The sequence below is a fragment of the Polistes dominula genome, unplaced genomic scaffold, assembly GCF_049000335.1.
Source record: "Polistes dominula isolate Pdom_NZ unplaced genomic scaffold, Pdom_raw_medaka contig_26, whole genome shotgun sequence".
NCBI classification, from domain to species: Eukaryota; Metazoa; Arthropoda; class Insecta; order Hymenoptera; family Vespidae; genus Polistes; species Polistes dominula.
In genome coordinates this window covers 1,628,775-1,653,074 of record NW_028300939.1, presented here as the reverse complement: position 1 = coordinate 1,653,074, position 24,300 = coordinate 1,628,775, and the positions used below count along the sequence as shown (strand labels likewise).

Here is a 24,300-nt window from a genome sequence, read left to right as displayed (position 1 = left end):
TTACATAGGCTCCGTTTCCGTTTCTTTACCTTTCAGATCACTCCCGTTCTAAAGAAGTTTTCACTTCAAAAACAAGGGAACCTATAAAACATGATTCATATAATAATTGGTAACATGTTTGTGGAACAACATTGGATACCATTATTGCTCATCAATGGTCTTATCAATGCATTATCATATTTTTTTGAATATCAAAACACCATACAATAACCACCATGTGAATTTAGACATTCAACAATTTTGTTCTTCCACTTTAACATACACACACAACACATACTTTGTATGTGTTTTATTTTTATGTGAGAAACGAATTTCAGTTTCTTTGAGTTAACGTTGTTTGGGTCATTCCAAGAAAATTCGTTTCCTAAAGATAGAAAGAGAAAGAGAAAGAGAAAGAGAAAGAGAAAGAGAGAGAGAGAGAGAGAGAGAGAGAGGGATAGAGAGAAAGGGACACAGGAAGGGAAAGAAACCCTTAACGACTTTCGATTTTTCTTCTTCGACCAGAAAGTTGCTTTCTTTCCGTTCATGGGGGAATCGCTTAAGTAAGTCGACTTTGTAGAAGTAGAATTGAAAGAAGAAGAAGAAGAAGCAGAAGAAGAAGAAGAAGAAGAAGAAGAGGGATAAGGGTAGCAAGAAGGGGTAGGGATAGGGCTGGTTAGGAGGGGTTTTATACGAACCTTTAATAAAACCAAGATTCTTTCTTTCCTCTTGGAAAAGTCGAAGGGGCTAAGTTTTTCTTATTTTTCTTTCTGATTTTTTCCTAGAAAATAAGGGAATGCTTTACTCTCTTTATTTTTTTTTTCTTTCTCTCTCTTTTTCTCTTTCAGTAAGCAGAATCGTAGAATGAAAAGCAGAAAGAGAGAGAGAGAGAGAGAGAGAGAGAGAGAGAGAGAGAGAGAGAGAGAGAGAGAGTGTGCGTCGTGTTCGTCGCGGACTAATTCGGTCGGTCCATTACCGTTGCATAATAAACGAGAAGGGTTTCAATGGCCAACGGAAAGTATTTCAAACGTTTCCAACTCTCCCCCTAACCACCCTTAACCACCCCTTTACTTACCCTTCCTCATATCCCCAGAGTCAGGTGCTTCTATTCTTTTTTTTGTTTCTTTTCTTTTTCCTTTTCTTTTTTTCATTACCTACCCTATACGAAGAACGAAGACTGTTATGGAGGTATGAGTAGTGTCAGCAAATGAAGTTCAATAATAAGAAAAAAATGTTTCTGATCAAAGTATTTGAAAATAGGACCCATATTCTGATGGTCAGGTGTTTCTATTCTTTTTTTTCTTTCTTTCTTTCTTTCTTTCTTTTACTTTCTCTTTATTTTTTAGGTTTTTTTTTCTAACTCTCTCCAGCCCTTTACGAAGGACGAAAAGTACGATGATATGCAGTGTAAAATATTTGATTTGAAAAAAGACAAGGAGTCTGGTTAGAAAAGTAAGTATAATTTATTATTTAAAATTTATATTAAACATTTAACGTGAATTTATTTAATGAATATATTTATTAATAATACTTTTATGTTTTACATGTAATATTCTTTATTGCTGTTACAGTTACAAGTCATATTATTGGAGTAGACTGAAAATATATTCGATTCCCATCATATCTGAGGACTTACAGAAGTTTCCTGGTACTAAAAGGACAATCAGAAGACATCCAATGGATTTTTAACACACATCAGCGACTCAAAAACCAACGTACTACGTTTTACAGTTACATTTTTATATAAATTGTAATCTATCTATCTTAGAAATGAAATGTACATTAAAGAATTGTAAAAAAAAACTCTCTGTACAAGATTAAAATGAATAAAATATACTTAAATTAAATGAAATCATTTGTTTAAATTATTTCTATCCTTTAAAACCAATTCCTGAACCGTTCCTGCCACCTCCACGCACATCATATTCTCCTGTTACAAAATAAAATTTTCGACAAAGTATCGAAAATTTTTCGGAAAAAGGTCTCTCGGAAATTCTTGGAAATGAGGTCAATGAGGTCGAAAATTCTCGGAAATTGACCTCATTTCCAAGAAATTCCGAAATTCCAAGAAACCTCATTTCCAAGAATCGCCGAAATCGTGCCACCTCTTTGCACATCATGTGATCCTGTTACAAAATCAGATTTTTCGAGAAAATTTTCGAAATTTTGTCGAAAAATTAATTTTGTAACAGGAGAACATGATACCTGAGGAAGTGGCATGAAAACCGGATACCTCCTTGCACATCATGTGATCCTGTTACAAATCCAGAATTTCGAGAAAATTTTCGAAATTTTGTCGAAAAATTAATTTTGTAACAGGAGAACATGATACCTGAGGAAGTGGCATGAAAACCGGATACCTCCTTGCACATCATGTGATCCTGTTACAAATCCAGAATTTCGAGAAAATTTTCAAAATTTTGTCGAAAAATTATTTTTGTAACAGGAGAACATGATACCCGAGGAAGTGGCATGAAAACCGGATACCTCCTTGTACATCATGTGATCCTGTTACAAATTCAGATTTTCGAGAAAATTTTCGAAATTTTGTCGAAAAATTAATTTTGTAACAGGAGAACATGATACCCGAGGAAGTGGCATGAAAACGTGATACCTCCTGGTACATCATGTGATCCTGTTAGAAATTCAAATTTTCGAGAAAATTTTCGAAATTTTCTCGAAAATCTGAATTTGTAACAGGAGAATATGATATGCGAGGAAGTGGCACGAGTTAATATTTTTCGAAAAAGTAAGAAAAGGGGCGTGGCTAAAGTTTCTTGGCCACAACCCCTCTTTCTGGTTTATTAACACCCCCTTTAAGAAAACCACACACCCTTACTACGTCATCATGACGTCATCACGCGGAAAATTTAAATAAAATAAAATATATTTTATTTTTCACGACTGCCGGGATTCGAACCCGGGATCCTGCGGATACGAACCCGAGACTCTAGCACCTAGCTACGAACAGATCTTGCAAACTGTGTCTTAAAACTTGTATTTAAAGTTCAGAATTAATAAAAATTAATAAGATCACTTACCTTGAGATGATACAACTCTGAAATGATTTTTTTGTATGCATATTAGGATTTTTTATTCAGGAATTGGTAGTACAGGATAGAAATAATTTGAACAAACTATTTCATTTAATTTAAATACATTTTATTCATTTTAAATATTGTACACAGACAGTTTCATTTACAATTCTTTCTTATAAATTTAATGTTTAACATAGTTTTGTTAAAACGATATACCTAACATTAATTCTAACTAGTTAAACATAATTTTTATTAATTTTTTGGTAAACACACACACACGCACACATGCACACAGAATTCTCTCTCTCTCTCTATACATATATATATATATAGAGAGAGAGAAATAGAGAGAGAGAGAGAGAGAGAGACCTATCTTTCTCCCTCTGTGTTCCTCTGACCATCCCTGTATCGATTTCTGGCCGATGGAGTATCGGGATACTCTTTCTCTTTTTATCTTTTATTTTCTCTCTCTCTCTCTCCCTTTCTCACTCCCTCTTTCTCTTTCTCTCTCTTCCTCTTTTCCCGTCGTTCGCATCAACGTGTCCCCACAGTTAGCTGTAGTTCTACTTATAAATCATGCGCGTGTTAAACGAAGAAATAAATGTTCAGTATTCTCAATGCTAACCAATATGCACCCATCTTCTTCTTATTATTATTGCTATTGTAATTATTTATTGTTAAATTTCTTTTGTTTACTTGCCTTTTGTTTTATACGTCTTCCATTAATTTAAAAAGTGAGATGTAAGTCTTGTAAATACATCGATTACTGACTGTTTGATAGAAAAAGTAAGAAATAGCAGTGATGCAGGTCAATCATAAGTCAGACTTAGTAGATAGTCCCTTGTTTTTTTATCGTGGGTCACGTAACAACCATTTTTTTTTTTATTTTCTGATAGTTTCGAATTGAAGAGAATTTCTTTTTAGAAAATATTCGTCTACGTTTTATCTTCGCGAAAGTAAACGTCGACAAATTTAGAGAATGCGAAAAGAAGAAACTAGAAGATGTAAGAAATGTGATGCTGGTCAGTCATAAATCAGACGTAGGGAACAATTTTCTTTTTTTTTTCTTTTCAATGTAGGAAAGATCGTAGTCGTGTTTTTTTCTTTTTTATCGCAGATCACGTATCAACAATTTTCTTATCAATAAATTCGAATTGAGGGTAGTTTCTTTGAGAAAATCTTCGTCAAACATCTTTCGTTTCATCTTCACTAAATTTATGGAATAAAAGATAAACAAATTCATCTCTCGAAACTTTCAATTTGTTTTATTTACAATACTTTACTTGTTCTTCTTCTCATTGAAATTATTTAATTTATTAAACAACTATAATGTTTTTCTCATAATATTTTCCAATATTCCTTCCTGTGTTATATAGAAATTATGGATAAAAAAAAAAAAGATAAGAAAGGAAGGAAGGAAGGAAGGATAGAAAAAAAAGGAAAAAATCGTTCTTATCGTAGGGAATATAAAAACTGTGGATAAAAGTCCTTCGGAAAAAGGGTTTTATGGGTATGGAATACGATAGTAGTAGAGTGAAGAGTTTTTTCACGCGCAATGTAATAAAATCGACGATCGTGTTGAGAAAAATGGAGATGGCATAAAGCAAAATATAGTTTTAACCGGTTGCTTTACATATTTTCTAAATATTCCCATATCCCCCATCCATCCCCCATTCCCCACATTATTTTTCATTTCTTTATAAATTCCAATTATTTAAACGATCAACTATAAAAACAAAAACAAAAAAACCAAACACCATAAAATATTAGATTTTGTTTTCTTTTAAAAAATCGATTTTCGATTTCACCTAACTGCGTGGTCCTTGAACGACCAACATGCAAGATAGTTTGATATAAATGTGTGTGTATAAGTGTGTGTGTGTGTGTCCAGCTTTATGGTGCCACGAGACCATCGAACAGGGCGCATTGCCAGGGGTGCTAAAATGTGTGCTTAATATTTACTACCAACCGCAAAACAGAACGGTTGTACCACTACCACCACCACCACACCCCTTTTACTCTCTCTCTCTCTCTCTCTCTCTCTCTCTCTCTCTCACCTCGATATAGCAACTTTCATTAACAAGGATACGATGATCGAGTATTAATAGCGATAAGGGAAACACGATTGGGATCGTGATCACGTAAAATACAATTCTGAACGTTTGTGCTCGTTTATTTGGGGGTAGTAGGAACGTGCAAGGGGTGAAAAGGGTATCCAAAGATTTCAACGTTTATTTGAAAAGAAAAAAAAGAAAAAGAAATACACATACACATACACATATATTGGTGAGGTGTAAGGGGTGCGAAGGATGTCAAAAGAGTGTCCAAAGGTTTCTAAGTTTGTAAAAAAAGAATTGTACACACATTCATACAGATACAAATTACACATACATACATGGTTGACAGGATTACAAAATGGAACTCTCATTTATTTTTATGTTCGACCTACATATTTTTTTCTTTACTTTTTTATTTTAAATAAATTTAAATAATTATTTTTCGTAAATTATTGGAATTATTTTATTTAATACACGTTGCAATATTACACGTAGAATCGATTTGGTAATGTTAATATATTTATTAAATATTATTATTATTATTATTATTATTATTATTATTATTATATTATTATTATTATTAATTAGCATTAGGAACTCTAAAGTTCATTGCAGTATTTATTAAGTAATAAATAAATATTCGATATGTAATATCAATATATACTCTCGTATCAAATATTATTAATTTTTTTATGGGTTTTTATTAAATACTACTCTTAACGAGTTCCATTTTTTTTTTTTTTTTATATTGAATTATAGTATTTCTTATTTAAAATTTCTTTTTTTATTTTGCAAGCTCGAATTTATCGATTCTACGATTGGAATCCTACATTTAGTTGTTTTCTCGATTGTTTATATGCAGAAATATTACGTTTCTATGACGCACATTCACACACACACACACACACACACACACATGCACACAAATGTACAGACACATTTGCAAATATATGAGTGGCATTATATGCATATGAATATATATATTATTATTTTTATTTGATAAATTATATATGTGTATAAAGAAAGAGAGTGAAGAGGGGGATACGGAGGGTGAGGATGAGGGTTGGAGGAGAGTTGGAGGAGGGAGGATTGGAAGAGTAACTCTCTCACGGTTCTCTAGCTTTTCCCTCAGTGGAATATAGATGCATATCCGTTCAATGCGTTGGAAAAGCGATAGATCGCATTTGATAAATTTCCACTCGGTCTTCCATTTCGAAAAACGAAGTGCATCGACCCTGGGGGTAATTCATCGTACGAAAGATAGAAATAAAGGGTGAGTGAGAGAGTAGGACAGGAACTATAACGTAATAATTTATACATATATATATATATATATATTTTTTTTTTTTTAAATATTATTGTTACATTACAAACGAAAATTTGTAATACGAACATTTTTTTTCTCTTCAATAATGCAATTGGAAGTTAAATTGTTTACTTCTACTACTTATAATAATGTAAGTTTATTTTTTAAACGTTTGAGAGGAAAGGCGACTATCGGTCGCCACTATTTTTTCGGTTGGTAGGACGAAAGGTTTAATTGAAATTCAAATGTTCTTCAATTTTCTCTTCAATGATATAATTGGATGTTAAATTGTTTACTTGTACTACTTATAATAATGTAAGTATATTTTTAAAACGTTTGAGAGGAAAGGCGACTATCGGTCGCCACTATTTTTTCGGTTGGTAGGACGAAAGGTTTAATTGAAATTCAAATGTTCTTCAATTTTCTCTTCAATGATATAATTGGATATTAAATTGTTTACTTGTACTACTTAAAATAATTTAAATATGTTTTTTTAACCCTCTGCAGACGAATGGCTACTTTTCATTTAGACGAGTGGCGAGTGAGAGTCGACAGTCGATGTTTATATTCGACATATTTGCAAACATTGCTTCAACCTTCTAAACCTAAATCTAAACCCAAAAAATTGACGCCACCAAAGGGTTGAATTTAATTTCTGTTTTTCTCTTATCCCAAAACGTTTTGGAAGGTAAATTTTTCATTTATACTACTTAAAATAATTTCAGTCTGTTTTTTTCTTTTTTTTATTGCAACACGTGTACGTGTACGTGTGTGTGTGAGTGTGCATACGTGAGTTAGTAGAAGATAATATGTATATGTATATCGAAATAAGAAATTTGATATTTCGAGAAGATATGGGGAAAGAATGACAAAAAGGTATAAAAGGTACAGAAAGAGAGAAAGAGAGAGAGAGAGAGAGAGAGAGAGAGAGAGAGAGAGAGAAAGAGATAGAGAATGAATTTGAAATGGTATATAATATCATGGTGGAGATGGTGGGGATGTATGGGACTGGTTTATATGAATGTGTTGGATTCACGACAACGCATCATCCATCACGCATCGTTTTCGCGTTCAAGTGCATCACCAGTGTGGAAGAAGTGAGAGAACTCGAATGCGAGATATCGCATTACCTCGCGTAACATAGTCATAGTGACGTTAACGTCACAGAAGAGAGAGAGAGAGAGAGAGAGAGAGAGAGAGAACGAGAACTAGAACTAGAATACTAGCAGCATACGATCAACTTCAATTTCAGTATAAACATGTTGCAGCAAGAGATAGGTTAGTAGTAGTGATGGTGGGGGATGGTTGTAGAGGATACGTATATCGTTTTTATCCCATACACCTATACACCCATACACCCCTTCTTTCCCCCGTTTGTTGAAAATCCCTCCAAATCGATTTGTTGTTCTCAACACACGAATTTCCATCTTCCCCCTTTTCGACATCGACCTAAAACAAACGTGAAACGTAAATTTATTTACCAACATTTTTGCAATTTATCTTTTTTTTTTTTTTTCTTTCTCATACATACTACACATATGGGCTGTCTCTCTCACTCTCTCTCTTGCATGTATTTTGTGTCTCTGTGTGTGTGTGTGTGTGTGCTTGTTTGTTTCTGTTTATCTATTTTTTTTATTCGTTTTTCCAATTGTTTGATTGTTGCTCGTTTGTTTTTATTTTTTTATCTAAGTGAAAATTAATAAAAAAAAAAAAAAAACATGAGTTTATCACATGAGTTTATTTATTACACACAACATTATTAAAAAGTAAATAAAAATTCAATGTAATTGTCACGATTCATTGTTGTCAAAAATGAAATCGTTAGATAATAGAATGGAAATCTTTTTAAATATGTCGAAATAAGAGATAAATGATTTTAACCATGCTTTCATAATTATGGGCATAATTATTTAAATAAATATATTTATGAACGTTTATAGTAATATTATAATACTTGTTCTTTTTCTACGTTAAGCGTTACGTTGAAACAAAGCACAAAATCGTTTTAATAGAAGAACATTTTACGCGGTTTCCCATTTGCCAAAGTGGCGAGAACAGGAAATAGAGCGAATGACGCGAGAGTATCGATAATCCGATTATTCGTTATCAGAAATGAACAAAACAACAAAAAATACATATATACATCTATATATATATATATATATGAAAAGATAATCTGTATATTATATTGTTCATAGGATAGACGAAGAGAAAATTAAATTTGCGATATCTCGTTCAATACTTCCTTCCTTTTCTTCTTCTTCTCTCTCTCTCTCTCTCTCTCTCTCTCTCTCGCTCTCACTCTCACTCATTTTTTATTTTATTTTTTATTTTTTATTTTGTCCATGAGATACAAAAAAGTGCACATACACCCTCACACAAAACGGAAATATATCTCGAAAATACGCGAGAAGATCGGGAATGGTTATTCAAGGGGTGTAGAGAAAGGGTGAAGAGAGATAGAGAGAGAGAGAGAGAGAGAGAGGGGAAGTTGGGGATAGAAAAAGAGAGACAAAACAAATTTGTGTGTGTTGGTGGTGGTGGTGGCTATAAAAAAAAAAAATACCAATTCGTGGGAAAAAAAAAAAAGAAAAAACGAGATAGATGTAGAGAAACGGGGGAGAAGTGGGGACGAACGAAAAAGGGAATAGAGAGAGAGAGAGTGAGGGAGAGAGAAAGGGTAGAAAAGAGTGGTGGTGGTGGTGGTGCGACTTCTATCTCGAGGGTTGAATTAAATATACGAACGAGGCAACGTGAAACGTTTTCTCGATAAGTGTAGTAAAAAAGAAATATATATATATATATATAGAAGTATGTATACGTAACCCCATCCCCTTCCCATGAAACCCCCCTAACACTCCCCGTAACACACCTTTCCTCTTTTTCTTTCTCATTTGAATTTTTTTTTTTAATCTCTTTTCTCTTTCTTTCTTTCTTTCTATCTTTTAACATTTTTCTATTTCTATCTCACTCTATTTTTTCTTGTAGGAAAAGAAAAAAACAAACAAAAGGAAAAAAAGATATTCGTCCCTTTATCCCTTATGGCCATTGGACTTTTCACGGACTTTCTCTCTCTCTCTCTCTCTCTCTCTCTCTCTCTCTTCTCCAACTCTTTCTCTTTCTATTTGTATTTGTATTTCTATCTCTGTTTTTCTCTTTCGTTCCATTTTAACTGTGTGTGTGTCCGTGTTATTGCCCCTTTTCGTACTTTCTATAAAACGACGAAATAACGTTTTATTGTTATACCCTACGCGAGTTCACCCTGTAACGCGTTCAACCCCTCACTAGTTGGGGAGGGAGGGAGGGGGGTGGGTAGAGGGTGAGGTTCTCAAGAAGAGAATAGCAAGGTTGAGATTTTTCTTCCATTAAAACACCACCGCTTTTTTTTTGTCCTTTTCTCTCTTTCTTTCTCTTTGTAAGTGTGTGTGTGTGTGTGTGTGTGTTTCTTTTCTTCTGTCTCACCAGGTATTTGTATTTTCCTATGTTTTAATACAGGTCAAATTTGTAAAAGAGAAAAACTCAAAATATAATCTAGGGTAAATTAGTATTTCGATTTAAGTTTTGTTCAGTAATTAGAGAAACATTTTTCTTTTCATTTTGTTTTTACTTTTGTTTTTCTACCAACCAGCAACCACCCACCAACCCTTTGTCTTTCATTGTGGATATCATTTTAGGTTTGGTTTTCTTTTTTTGTATTTTTTTTGTTTCCTATTTTTTCAATATCAATCAATAATTATTGGATTGTCTGTAAAGTTTGTGCCAATTATCGATAGATGGCACATTAAAGTATTTTTTTGCTAAAAAAAACCTGAAAAGTTTCTGTTTGCTCAAAAAAAAAACCTGAAAAGTTGTGGAAGCCGAAAATTTTGAAGTTATTTTATTATTACACTTATTATTATATATTAGTATATTAATTTTATAATTCTGTATACATTTATATAATTATTAATATATATAATTATATTTATTATTAAATAAATTAATAACAAGCAAAAAAAATTTTAATTCTATTGCATTTCAATCTTTCGTCAAAATCGGCACAAACTTTAAGGACAATCCAATACATTTTTACTTTGATTTCTTTTTAAATAAACACATAAATACATTTTTCAATAATTAAAGAAACACTTTTCCTCTTTGCTTTTAATTTTTGTTTTTGTTTTTTCTCTTTTCTTAAACCAAACTTCAATTTCAAATCTCATTCGTTAATTTTTTCAACATTGTTTCTCGTTCCACTTTTAATTTAAATAAACAAACAAATAAATTACAAAATAAATGATCGATATACAAGTAAAAATAAAAGTAAACCCATTGTTCCTTCAATCCCACTCCTATTTTACACCCCAATAATAAAAAAGTATTTACTCCAAAAAAGAAGAAAACAAAATGGCTTGAGAAATTTGTGTCGTTGCGAGAGAAATTTTCTACGAATATAATAGTTTACGTTCTTACTACAGAAGGGTGGTGGAGGTGGGGGTTGGGGTGGGGGAAGGGGTTAGAGGGGGAGGGCAACCCAGTAGTAGTAGCAGCAGCAGCAATGCCATTTGTCCAATTGGAATTCATGAATAACGCAACCCAGCTTCGCAACTTGTCACTCGGTTTGCAAGGTCTCTCGCCTAGCTAGTTTCGTCGTCTGCCTGAAATCCTCCCTCACACCCAACCCTCCAACCCCGTCCAATCCTCCCACTCTTTATGGTACACCTAACAAACACACCTATATCTAACCATACACATACACACATGTATACATAACTGTACACGTATATTTGAGATCTTCCATCTTGTCGATGCACGTGTTGCGACTATAGCAGAGTGTCTCGATGGTGGTTTGGTTGAAGGGGGGTGTAGGGGGTTACGGAAAGGTTAGAGAGAAGAATGGAAGGGATGAAGGGTTGGGCGAGCGGGGGGGGGGGAGGAAGAGGAGGAGGAGGAGGAGGAGGAGAAGGAGGAGGGCTAACGCAATAACGTTCGATTATTGGTAGTCACGGAGAGTATGCGAGAGTTGTGTGCAAAAGCGTGGGAACCGTTAGCCGAGGTAAAGCTTGAAAAGTGTTCTCTCATGTACGACACCATATGTTTGTGTATGTATGTACATGTATGTATTGTGTGTGAGGGTATTTGATGAGAGGAGGGTAAAGGGATAAGGGTGGGAGGCTTGTATGCGTGTAGAAAACGTAGCTCGTATATCAAAGTTCTTCAACATTTTCGCTTTCTCACTTTTCCGTGCTTTACTAGTCCCCTAGATTGATTTTGATGATAATGATGATGATTATGATGATGATGATGAACTCAGTGGAGAGGGTAATCTAGCGCACAAGAAATAAAAGTATTATTGAGTGGTATACGATAATCTGATGTTAAATACGAGATCATTTGGTGTTGTAAGGGGGTTGATAATCTAACATTACTAAGATCAAGAAGAAATAGTGTCGATTTCTAAATGGGTGGGGATAAGGGGTTGGGCTAGGGGAAAGGGCAAAGTTTTCCCTAAGGTAAACCGAAGTTCATCGTTAATTTCTCACCCCTCAGATGCACCCCAAAGTAGACTTTAATTACGTTAAACGACAAGTAAATTACATTAGATTGTCAACGTTAGGATGTTAAGGGTTCTCCGATGTTACACCACACCACCACCATATAACCACCATCATCATCTCACCATCGTCTTGTGGTTTAGTTGAAAGTGGGTAAATGGGGTTTGGGGGAAAGGAAGGAACTAGAAACCGGAAGCAAGGATTGTCACTTTCGTCTGTTTAGATTTAGTAACTTTACACTTGTAGAATTCATTTTCTAGTAATGGTGAATCCGTAAAATGATGAAAGGAACTTTTCATTATTTATGTTAAAGGATAAATGGAGTTTTCAATTAAAGAGAAAGAGAGAGAGAGAGAGAGAGAGAGAGAGAGAGAGAGAGAGACGTTGGGGATATTATATTTCTTATTTGCAATCCAAGAATACGACAAACTTATATTATTATTATTATTATTATTTCGTAATTGGTTTGTAAGGTTTCTATTTGGGTTTAATTGCAAGCAGGGATTTGTTGTAGTTTCTTTTTTTTTTTAATTTAATAATAAGTCGTATACAAAATTAAAATGTCTCACGTGGGGGTTGAAATTGAGGGTAAATGGGATATTATTATGTAATTGTATTTTCTTTCGTAATGTTTATTAACTAGCATGTGTGTGTGTGTGTGTTTTTTTTTATTTTACATCCAATTATTTGTTAAACTGATTTCTAACTATTCTCATTTTTTTTTTATATAATTATATTTGTTTATTATTTTATTCGTATTTATTTATTTATTTATTTATACACACAATTATGTGTGTTTTATAAAAATGTTGCATATGATGAATTGATTTTTCTTTTTTCTTTCCTTATGATAGAAATTATTTAAAAAAAAACCTATGTATATCCATGGTAACCATAAAATATTGAGTAGAAAAAATATCGTAGTAAAGTTCTTACAAGACAATTTTCTTCTTTTCCTTATCGATTTTTTTGAACAAGTGTGTACTTAGATTCGAGTGACGAGAGAGTAGGGGGAATCTTCATTGGAAGACAGTGAAGATACAAGTTGCACACCCTTAAAATGAGGTCATAAAGGGAGATGATGTCTGCCTTGTTCTCTTCTTCTTCACTTTTTTCAAATATCTCTACAAAAAAAAATATATAAATTTCGCCTTTCAGAATTTTTCAGGTTTTTTTTTTTTTTAGCAAAAGAACTTTAATGCCATCTATCGATAATCGGCACAAACTATCCATCGGACAACCCACAATAGAACAAAAATAAAAAATTAAATTCATTCATACTCGAGAATAAAATTTTTTTCTGAATATGAACGTAAACATGGAAGATTGAAAAGAATTAGGGGAAGTGACGTATAAAAATTTGTAAGAAAAAAAAAGAGAAAAAACAGAAAGAATGAGAGAGAGAGAGAGAGAGAGAGAGAGAGAAAGAGAGAGCAAGATAAAGGTTGAAAATTAAACGAAAGTCTTCTTGTAAGACATGCAAGATTCGCAAGTTCCTGGAAGCTTCCGCAAGCTCTTGAAAGCACTACGAGATTTCTATCTTTCTCTTTCTCTTATTCTCCCTTTAGGAAAGATCTGCAAGCTCGCAGAAGCTTTAATAATCCCCGAAGATGCAAATAGTCTTAATGCCTCATTATATACGACTACGGTTAGTCGGTTTTCATCGACTTCGTTTTATTTTTAAGGGTTGTGTTGGTCTTTGATAAGTGAGAAAAATTTAAACGACTGTTGAACGAGTCAAAGAAAAAAAAACAAGTCTCTTTCTTCAATCTTTCAATGCACCACCATACAACAAAATATTATATAAAAAAAAAACTCCCCCTAAAAAAAATAAAACAAAAAAAATAAAAATCAACATTTTAGAACCCATTAATCAGTTCATAGGGATATTGATCCATCCCAGTTATATTTTTTTGTTCCGTTAACGCATTATGCTTGAATTTTTACAAATGGGAGACAACACGTCGTTCATTCTGACGTGAGTGGACAACCCATGTGGATTTATCCAGTCTCTCTATCTCTCTCTTTCGAATTTCCCTTCAAATTTATCGATGACCCCGATGCACTTTGACCCTTCACTTCCCTGAAATGCCCGAGTCACCCCTTTTCGGTACTCTCTCTCTCTCTCTCTCTCTCTCTCTCTCTCTCACACACACATCGGCCGAGTTTCACATCCGGCACGTACACATAGAGTATATCGGTTGGATTTTAGCCCACTGAGGTAGGATCGAGTGGGGTAGTAATCGGCAGTGGGAGGGCCAGGATTTCAGATGGGGTTGGGTAGGATGAGGTAAAGTGGGGATAGACGATGGTAGGTGGTTAGCACCAAGCATAATCGGCTTACACCATCGCAACCTGACGGGCCCGTGAACGGACGGCCGATCCTGAAACCTTCGAAAGCTTCTACGATATACCCCCCTACTTAGTCTCGAGAATACATTTACTATATATATATATATATCTTACACACATATACATACAAACTCACTTTGTACCATCTACTATCACCCATTGTGAACATCTACCCCTAGGGTTGTATCTGGTTAGCTTCGCGAGAACGAATTCTAACATACTAGGAATATTGTACAGGTGTATATATATATGTATATATGTGTTTGTATGTTTCCATGTGTGGACAGATCATACTCCAATTTCTACTAGCATGAAAGTACAGGAGTTAGGTAACATGCATATGTATATATGTACAAGATAGGTATGCGTGATTTCGACTAGGATCCGATACTAGCTTCCGATCTAGTTGTCAACAGGGGAACAACGAAAACGATAGATAGGAGTTAGCTAGGGGGATACTGACTAATCTGCCAATATAAATGGCATTGGTCTAGACGTGGGACATCCTGTTAAATGATCCTTGATATATATATATATATATGTATATGTATATATCTTGATATTCTCGCACTTGAAATTGGGTTGATTAGAGAATACAGAATTATGAGGGTTGGGTTGTTAGAAATGTCTTAATTTAAAATACAATTGAAATCAATTTTAATGTGGTTCTATAGTACGTTACGTCATCGTCCATTAAATGTTATTAATATCGAATATCATAACTCCTTAACAGATTATTAATTTACTTAGGTAAGTTAATGACGATGGTTAGAGACTCGCCAACAGCCGTATCGGCTAACTACGATCGAGGGTATAATCTCCCTTAATGGTCCGATAGTCTCTGTAACGGTATAATATAAACAGAGAGAGAGAGAGAGAGAGAGAGATAACGACAAGTAAGGTTAACAGATATTAGCTTATAATCCAAATAAGCAAAACACACTATACGAGAATAAGAAAGTTGCATCGATTTTTAGTTCGGTTTTATCTTCTTACCAATAATTGGGTTATCCGGAAAGTTCGTGTTGATTTTCGATAGATGGCATTAAAGATTTTTTGCTAAAAAAACCTGAAAACATTTTCTTCTGTGGCTAAAAAACCTGAAAAGTTTTTTTCTGCTAAAAAAAACCTGAAAAGTTCTTTTGCTAAAAAACCTGAAAAGTTTTGCAAGGCGAAATTTTAAAATTATTATATTATTATATTATTTTATAAATATATAACAATAAAGAAACTCTTAAATGGTTTACATTTCCTCAAAGTTTGCACGCGAACTTTCCAGGACAATTCAATAAAACCAACCCCTATACAATAAATAATCAAACAAACACCTAATTAGGAATCATTTGACTAACTTTGTTGTAATTATTTTAACGATTACGTTTAATTACAAAGAACAAAACGACAAGGGTAGTTTCAAAGGGTAGTTTCAAACAAAACAAAAAATAATAACACAACGAAGATATCCGGAATTATTAATCCACGTTAGTTTCTTTCCGATCGATAATATAACCGACGATCATACAAAGGTTGTGAAAGATGACGGGTTGGGCGGGGTGGTTCGTAATCAGAGGCAATCCTCTGCGTGTTCGATAGAAAGAAAAAAAAAAAAAAAAAGAAACTCTGACGTCTGTTGCTGCTGGCAATGTGTAAAAAAAAAATGATGCACGTCAAAGTTTCGATAACTCGAGTCAGACGAATGTTCGGGAAAACATAATACCCCAACTCCCCACCCCCACCCCCGTAACAACTCATAGTTGCCGATCAAAGAGAGAAAAGGTTTGTCTGCAACTACGACTCTGTTAACGGGTACGTTCTTCTTATGAGACACCCGTTATAAAGGTTTCTATCTTTATCTATCTGTCTCTTTCTCTCTTTCTCTTTCTCTCTCTCTCTCTCTCTTTTTCTCTTTTTCTATCTCGACGAAGTCAGAGACACTCCGTGACGGGTGCCTGCGGGCCGACACCCAGAAGAATAGCACCAACGATGAGGGGGTTGGTTGGTTGCTGTTGGAAATGCGACATCAACGGGGATTTGAACGAGAGACACAAAAATATATATACATATAAATGTATAAATATATATTTGTGTGTATGTGTGTACTGTGGATTTACCGGATGGAGTAGGGTGGGAAGGGCTTTTTTTTATTTAATTAGCGAGATGTACGAAGTACAAAGACAAACCCTAGCAGTCTTCCGCTCTTATACAGCAAGAGAGTTCTTGCTCAAAGACCGAGTCAGTACCTACGTTATAAACCACCCCCACCCAACCCCCCCTCCACCCTCAACTCATCCCCAAACCCATTCTTTTTCTCTATCTACCTTCATTCCTCTTCATTTTTTTCTGACTTTCTTTCTTTCTTTCTTTCTTTTTCTTCTTCTTGCTCTTTCATTCTTTTAGCCTGTTCTTTTCGTTGTTTTGGGTCTTTCGACATACGATTAATATCCCAACTCTCTTTGCTTCAATCCCAAATAATCATTTCTTCATCCCCAACATGCTTTCTTACTTGCTTGCTTGCTTGCATGCATGCTTCTATCTTTTTATCTTCTTCTAGTTTCCTCAAGGCATTCGAGAAAATGGAAAGTAGTGAGTACCGGCGACTGGTCAGACACTTTGATCTACGTATTCACCAAGAGTATGTGGAGTAAAAGATAGTAAAGCAGAGAAACTTCGAGCTTAGAACTCGGATGGGATGATTTATTTAGATGTGTGTGATGTTTCAAAAAAAAAAAAAAAAAGATAAAGACAAGGTTTAATAACAGGAGAAAAGATTTTAGTTGAAATTAATCGTACTAGGGATAATTAAAAAACAAAACATGAACAAGAAATGATTTGTAAAAGAATAGAACGAACACGAGATAGAAAAATTCATATTAAGATATTTACATTTATATTAGATAAGATTTTTTGTTATCTAGACGCGTGTACAGATAAAAACCTAACCTCTTTAGGCACTGCTAAAATTTTGTTGGGAGACCTGTTTCTCTGTTTGTTGCAACAAACATTGCAAAATTATTATTTCTCTTTAAAACATATATTGCACATTCACTTTAATAATTAATAATAAAATTAGGTGTAATATATTTTCAAAGATGTTATCCACGAAAGCCACTATAGTGGCACGTCATATTAGAAAATTGCGTTAACGAAAGCTGTTGTAGGTGACGCGCGTCATACTGTAAGATGTCTTTCACAAAAGCCACTATAGTGACACGCGTAATATTAGAAGATGGCGTCCGCTCAAGCCACTATAGTGTCTAGGAGATTAAAAATTTCAATTCAAGATAATCGTTAAAGTAATTAACAATCTCTGAAAACAACTGACGATGGTAAGGGTGGATGATAGGTGGTAGTGGACTGTGGTTTAGTTATCATCGTGTAAAATCAGGTACCAAGAGATTGGTTTGGACGTGTTAGAATGCGATGTCACTGATTTCTGATACAGGAATTTAACCTCTACTACCACCCCTTCGATGTATCCTCGATTTAACTCTCACCCTCTTTCACCCCTCTCTCTCTCTCTCTCTCTTTCTCTTCGATAGAAACCCTCGTATCATGGAAGAACGGTATTTAGTGATCGACGCCTAGTATATGTGTCCATTCATGTACGTGTATATATTCGTGTTGTATAGAACGAGAAGGGCTCATAGAGGGAGGGGATGATAGGGTCGGGGGCAAAAGGTAAGGGGGGTTGTAGGGGGACAATAACGGTGACGCGACAGAGCTTCGTGAAATTACACGTAATGCACGATAAGTTCTACTTGAATCTTCTAGCTGACTCGACGTTTACTACTACTACTAGTACTACTCGAACGTTAAATTATTCCTTCGATTTTATGAATGCACAAAGTGCGATAAGGACAAACAAGAAGAGAAAAGAGAGAGAGAGAGAGAGAGAGAGAGATAATGTTAATGTGGAAAATGAGAATGTAAATCGATTACATTGATTTTGCTGTATCGAAAGATATTGACATTTTCTACTTGTATTGTAATTACGCGTTCGTTAAGATCCGATACTCAAAACTAGATACAATTACTAGTATTACCGTCCGTCTCGTTATCAATAATTATGATTATTATCACGCGTTAAATACCATCGATATAATTCATTACAAATTTACAAATTAACAATAAAAAATATTCAACGTTACAATATTTGTCCACGAATATAACTTTGAAACTATTCAATCGAACTTAACGAAATTTGTTCTATTTTGTGTAATATATTTCAACTTAGATTATGGGATAACTTTGATCGCGTTTATTTTTATAAAAATTACAATTAAAAATCATTTTTCTTTTTCTTTTTTCATTTTTATCGTGACGTTTTTCATTTTTTTTTCACTATCTCTCTCTCTCTCTCTTACACTCTATTGTAGATTCATATTAAAGGAAACTCGGTGATCTGAGGAGGATGATGAGAACGGATGCGAATTCTCGAGAAGTGGGTGGAAAAGAAGAAGAAGAAGAAGAAGAAGAAGAAGGAAGAGGAGGTGGTGTGAGGAGGAAAAGGGGGCGGGGGCGGGGGAGGAGGGAAAGAGGATTTCATCTCCGTTTGAGAAATATACGGACGAGAATGAAAAGTTAGGTGTATATAGGAACAACTGAGAGAAAGGAAGATAGAAAGAAAGTAAGAGAAGTAGAAAAGGGGATGAAGGAAGGAAGGAAGGAAGGGTGAGTGAGTGAGTGAGTGGGTGGGTGGTAGAAGGGTGGTTCGTTCGTTGCTAAACGCGATCGAGCACGTGCAAATACGGAGAGAGAAAGAGAGAGAGAAAGAGAGAGAGAGAGAGAGAGAGTGCAAGCCAGTCTCGGTGGAAACAAAGAGGGAACTGCAATAAAAAACTTATTAAAGGGGTCTTGCCTGGGTTGGTGGTGGTAGGAGAGTCCCAGTAAATATTTGACCGGTCTTTAGACTCCCGGACCTTTGGTCCATTATGAGGAAACTAGCCTTTCCCTTTTTTCTATCCTTCTCATTTCTATCTTTCTCTCTTTCTCTCATTCATTCGTTCATTCAAACACTGGTAATAGATACGTAGACACGCTTATACACTTTTACGCAAAAAGTATGTATATATATGTATATATATATATGTCATCTCTCTTCTTTTTATCTTTTTCTAAACCCTTTTTTTTATTCTACTACTACTACTACTACTACTACTACTACTACTACTACTTTTTATTTTCTCTTTTTTCAATATTCCTCTATTTCTCTTTCTCATTAATGTTTTTTCATGAGTTGGAGGATCGGTACGAACTTTCAGGACAACCCAATATTATTTAAAGTATATCTAAGTCTGTAAGTTCTGTAAGTTTTCAATAGATGACACTGTATTACAATTCAATTATTTCCATATATTCACGCCACACGTTTTTTCTTTTTTTCAGATTTACATACAACATAAACTAACATTGCTTTTCATAGTTTTTCCTGTATTATTATTTTCTGCATATTCCATTGCAATTGTGAAATTATTTATAATTTATTAAATAGTTTAGAATTATAATATATTAAATCAACATTTTCTAGCAAAGCTACAGTAAACACGTGTGGTACTAACATTCTAGTATATTTATACATATATGTATATACCCATGATATTATTTATTTTCCCATTTTCATTTTTACTGAAAAGTCCCGGTGTCTCTTACAGACACTTTTACAGAACACGTCTTCCTCTGTCCATCCTCTTCCTATTCAATGTATACGAACCTGTCAGAAGCTTTTATTGTACATACATACCATACATACATACATTATACATATAGTTTCTATATACATATATACAGTAAATACATATGTGTATTCTCCGTTGGTTCGGATAAGTGCTTCAGTGGACTCTCACTCACTCACTGGACTCTTGTATACACCCATACACACATTGATGTATAAAATACATAGATAGATAGATGATAGATAGATAGTTAGATAGATAGATAGATAGATATGTATATATGTATATATATATATATATGTATGTATATGTATCGTTTCGACGCTGATATTACCCGCTTGAGCGTAGCAGCAGGCGTTGGCAACCTACCAAGAGAACGACGTATCGAATCAATATTATCTGCGTTCCGCTTTCACGTCATCAATTATCGTGGGTATCGTTTTCCAGACACGTACACACACACACACACACACACATATACATATACAAGTACCTCTTCCTCGACATATATATATATATCCTTTCATCTATACAGTTTCATTATATTTCTCTCTCACTCACTCATCTTTCGAAAATACGCACGGGGGGTTGTCTCAACAGGCAATAGTCGTTTTCGATCCTCTTCACTCCCACTCACTCACTCACTCACTCACTCACTCACTCACTCATACTCATTCTCTTTCTCTCTTACTCTCTTTCTAGTCTTTAGGATCTCGAACAATTGCTATTTCATCATCATCGGTTACGAATATCTGAATCGGTAGGAAAGATATCGGTGTATTGTTTAGAGACGTATTGTGTTTCGTTCTCTTTCTTCTTTATCGTATTTTTCTTCTTTCTCTTTCTGTATTACGTACGCTTGCGCGTTTCTCTTTCTCTTGTTCTCTCTTTTTCCAACCCCCTATCACTGCAACTCTCTCTCATTGTCGTCGAGTGGCATTGTCGAATAAATGCGTGCCCATTGTTCCGCGGTTTATCGAAAACGGAGATAGAGGTTGTGGCTCGTTAGTCCGTTCGATTCGATTCTCCTTTGCTCTTTGTACATATATATGTATTATATGTATATATATATATATATAATATGCATGTATATACATACCTTCATTCATACACACATTTATATATTTAGAGTACACGCGTAAGATTATAGATACGTCGTTTTACAAACGGGTAACACACAACACTCTTCTTACGTTTCTAGTACACCTTCACCAACTTTCCACCCCTCACCCCCATCCTTTCTTTACCCTCCTTTTTTCTTTTCTTTTTTTTTTCTTCCCCTTTCTTCGTTCTCTTTATCTCGACCCCTCTCGTAGATCCTTTTTCACCGATAAGCTCGCTGATCAAAGGAGGACAAAGAAGTTCAAGTAAGAACGAGCCCAACTTCTACGAGGGTTTTTTTTTTTATTAGGTGGTTTTCTTTTTATATATTTATTTATTTATTGTTTTTTTTTTTTTTATTTTCAATCAGAATATCCTGTATCGATAATCTCAAGGGGAAAGATAAAATGAGATTTTGTGTTATGTTGTTTTACTAACAACAACAATTATAACAAAAAAATGATTTGTTCTTTGATTTGTGCATAATCGTAGAAATAAAATGAATAATAATTCATTGATAATACCTCAACCCTTTTCCTATAACTCAACCTTCGTTAGGATTACGATGATACCACCTATGGTGTAACCTATAAACGTACTATACATGCATTGCAGTCTCCTGATAAATCCTTGTTAAATACGTGTCTCAGTAGAATACATACATACATACATAATTAATAATTTATAATTATTAATTATAATATTTGCGACATAAAGAATGTAATATTTATTTATTTATTTGTCTCTTTTTCTCTTCTTACTAAATATCGTGGCCGTTACATCGCCGCCCGCCGCTCCGTTACATAGCCGCCTACCGCTCCGTTGCATCGCCGCCTACCGCTCCGTTACCTAGCCGCTTACCGTTTCGTTGCATCGCTGCTTGCCGGCGCGTTTCACTTTTTTCAAATCACTCCCTATTCTAAAGTAGTTTTCACTTCAAAAAAAAAAAAAAAAAAAAAAAACCTAAATAAGTTGCATTTCAATCTTTCGTCAAAATCTGCACGAACTTTCAGGACAACCCAATATATAACGACTCGTCCAGTGCTTGTACTTAGACCTACCTGGAAAAAAAAAAAAACAAAGAGAAAGGATAAAAAGAAAAAGAGTAGAAACATGTTACGCGTTAAAAGAGGAAGAGTAGATGATGAAATGAGGTATGAGGAGAAAGAGGGAACGTTGAGTAGTAGTAGTGGTATAATACTGGAGAAAAAGAGACAGACAGATAGAAAGAGAGTATACCAAGAGTTAGAGGATGAGAGGATGAGGGTGGAAGAGGGTGGAAGAGGGGTGGGTGGAGAGTGCTACTGGATGAGGACGTGGATCCGTGAGAGACCGAGGACCCCAGCAGGCGGTCTCGAGTGTCTTGTCAATATGTATAGTGTCATCGATGTCTCTCCACTGGACGACTATCCTTCCTATGCATCCACCTACACGTACATTCTACTCTCCCCTTTCCTCCACAACCCCTTTCCTTTCCTTTCCTTTCCCTTTCAACCCCCTCATCACTATCCGCATCTCTCTTTATCCCTTTACAAGTATATACATGTATAATAGATACTTTACATATGTATTTGTATATGTATATGTATATAATTAGGTTCTATCTCCACTTCCTCATTCCCCTCACCTACCCCTTCTTTCACGTATGTAGAAATGTATGTAAGATGTGTCTATACAGGTTCTATCCCCCACCAACACCCCCTTATACCTATGCCCTTACTTGTGTAGAAATGTGTGTAAGATGTGTGCATATATTAATGTGTGTATACAGGTCCTATCCCCCACCATATACCCCACCAATAACAATATATATATATTGGTATTTTTTTAATAATTTTAGTGTCAAGAAGCAAACAAGTAACAGTAAACAATTATCGATTTTCTACAATACTATTATTTCTATTAAAAAAAAAAAAAAAAAAAAAAAAAATGTTTATTAACGTTTCACGAAAAAAAAGCCAGCCCCGTATAAATGATTTTTGCCATAGTTTATTTTGAAAACAAAAAAGGGTTTTAAATAGAAAAAAAAAAAAGAAAAAAAAACTGGAATACAATTCTTCCATCAGTTCGATTCAAAAGGGTACGCGTTATATCGATTTTGGATATTTCATCGGCATTCCCCGTACTTTTAATTAATAAATTCGTTGTTTTTTTGTTGTTCTTGTTGTCCTCTCTCTTTTTTTTTTTCGTTTCTTTTCTTTTATATTTTGATTTTTTATTTTATTTTTACTTTGTATTCTTTTATCCATCGTGGAAATAGAAAGTCCTCAACGTAGAGAACCCATGTATGCGTACACAACACATATTTAAGCATTTATACATACACAACCACAAGCTTTAACGTGCATTCGGACGAATTGCATGGCGAGTCGAATCGAATATTTGTTTTCTATTTTTTTTAAATAAATAATTAATGGTTCAACAATGATCGTATGAAAAAAAACGAACAGTTCAAAGAATAATATTTTTTCTATTTAAAAAAAGTTTTTTTTTTCAATTATCTATCCATCTTTCTCTCTTTCATTATAAAATTAATATAAATAATATTAGTAAATAATAATAATAATAATAATATTAATATAATCTCGTATTAAATAAGACCACATTAAGAAAAAGAATTTGCAAAAAAAAAATTATATTATTAATAAATATTAATAAAAATTATATACTAATATATAATCATTATTTTTATTATATTTATGTTTATTTAATATATTATTAATAAAAATTATATATTGGATTGTCCGAAAAGTTCGTGCCGATTGTCGATAGATGGCATTAAAGTTCTTTTGCTAAAAAAACCTGAAAAAGTTGGTTTGCTAAAAAACCTGAAAAAGTTGTTTTGCTAAAAAACCTGAAAAGTTGTGGTTGCATGAAATTTTAAAATTATCATATTATTATATATATTTATTATTATATTTATTATTTATTATATTATATATTATTATATTATTTCTACAATTATATATATTTATATAATTATTAATATATATATAGTTATATTTATTATGTAATAAATATATAACAATAAATAAAACTGAAATGAGTTGCATTACAATTTTACGCCAATATCGCTATGAACTTTCAGAACAACCCAATATTAATAACAAAAATTATATTATTAATATAAACAATAAATTATATTATTATTATTATTATATTGAAAAATAATAATCCCATTTTAAAGGTTTGCAAGAAGAAAATAATCCCATTTTAAAGGGTCGTAGTGAAGAGGAGTGAGGGTAGATTGAATAAATGAGA

The 24,300-nt window shown here is 33.8% G+C and overlaps 1 protein-coding gene and 1 long non-coding RNA gene across 19 annotated transcripts in view; one reads left to right on the top strand and one right to left on the bottom strand.

Moving 5' to 3' along the window:
- The window catches only part of Dscam3 (Down syndrome cell adhesion molecule 3), a 172,335-nt gene that overhangs the window by 79,484 nt on the left and 68,551 nt on the right, over window positions 1-24,300 (top strand). The gene's annotated exons all lie outside the window — the stretch shown is intronic.
- The window catches only part of LOC149032870 (uncharacterized), a 91,332-nt gene continuing 74,709 nt past the window's right edge, over window positions 7,678-24,300 (bottom strand). The window contains exon 8 of the long non-coding RNA XR_016176297.1: window positions 7,678-7,829. This is a non-coding gene — a long non-coding RNA (uncharacterized LOC149032870). The remainder of the gene's footprint in view (window positions 7,830-24,300) is intronic.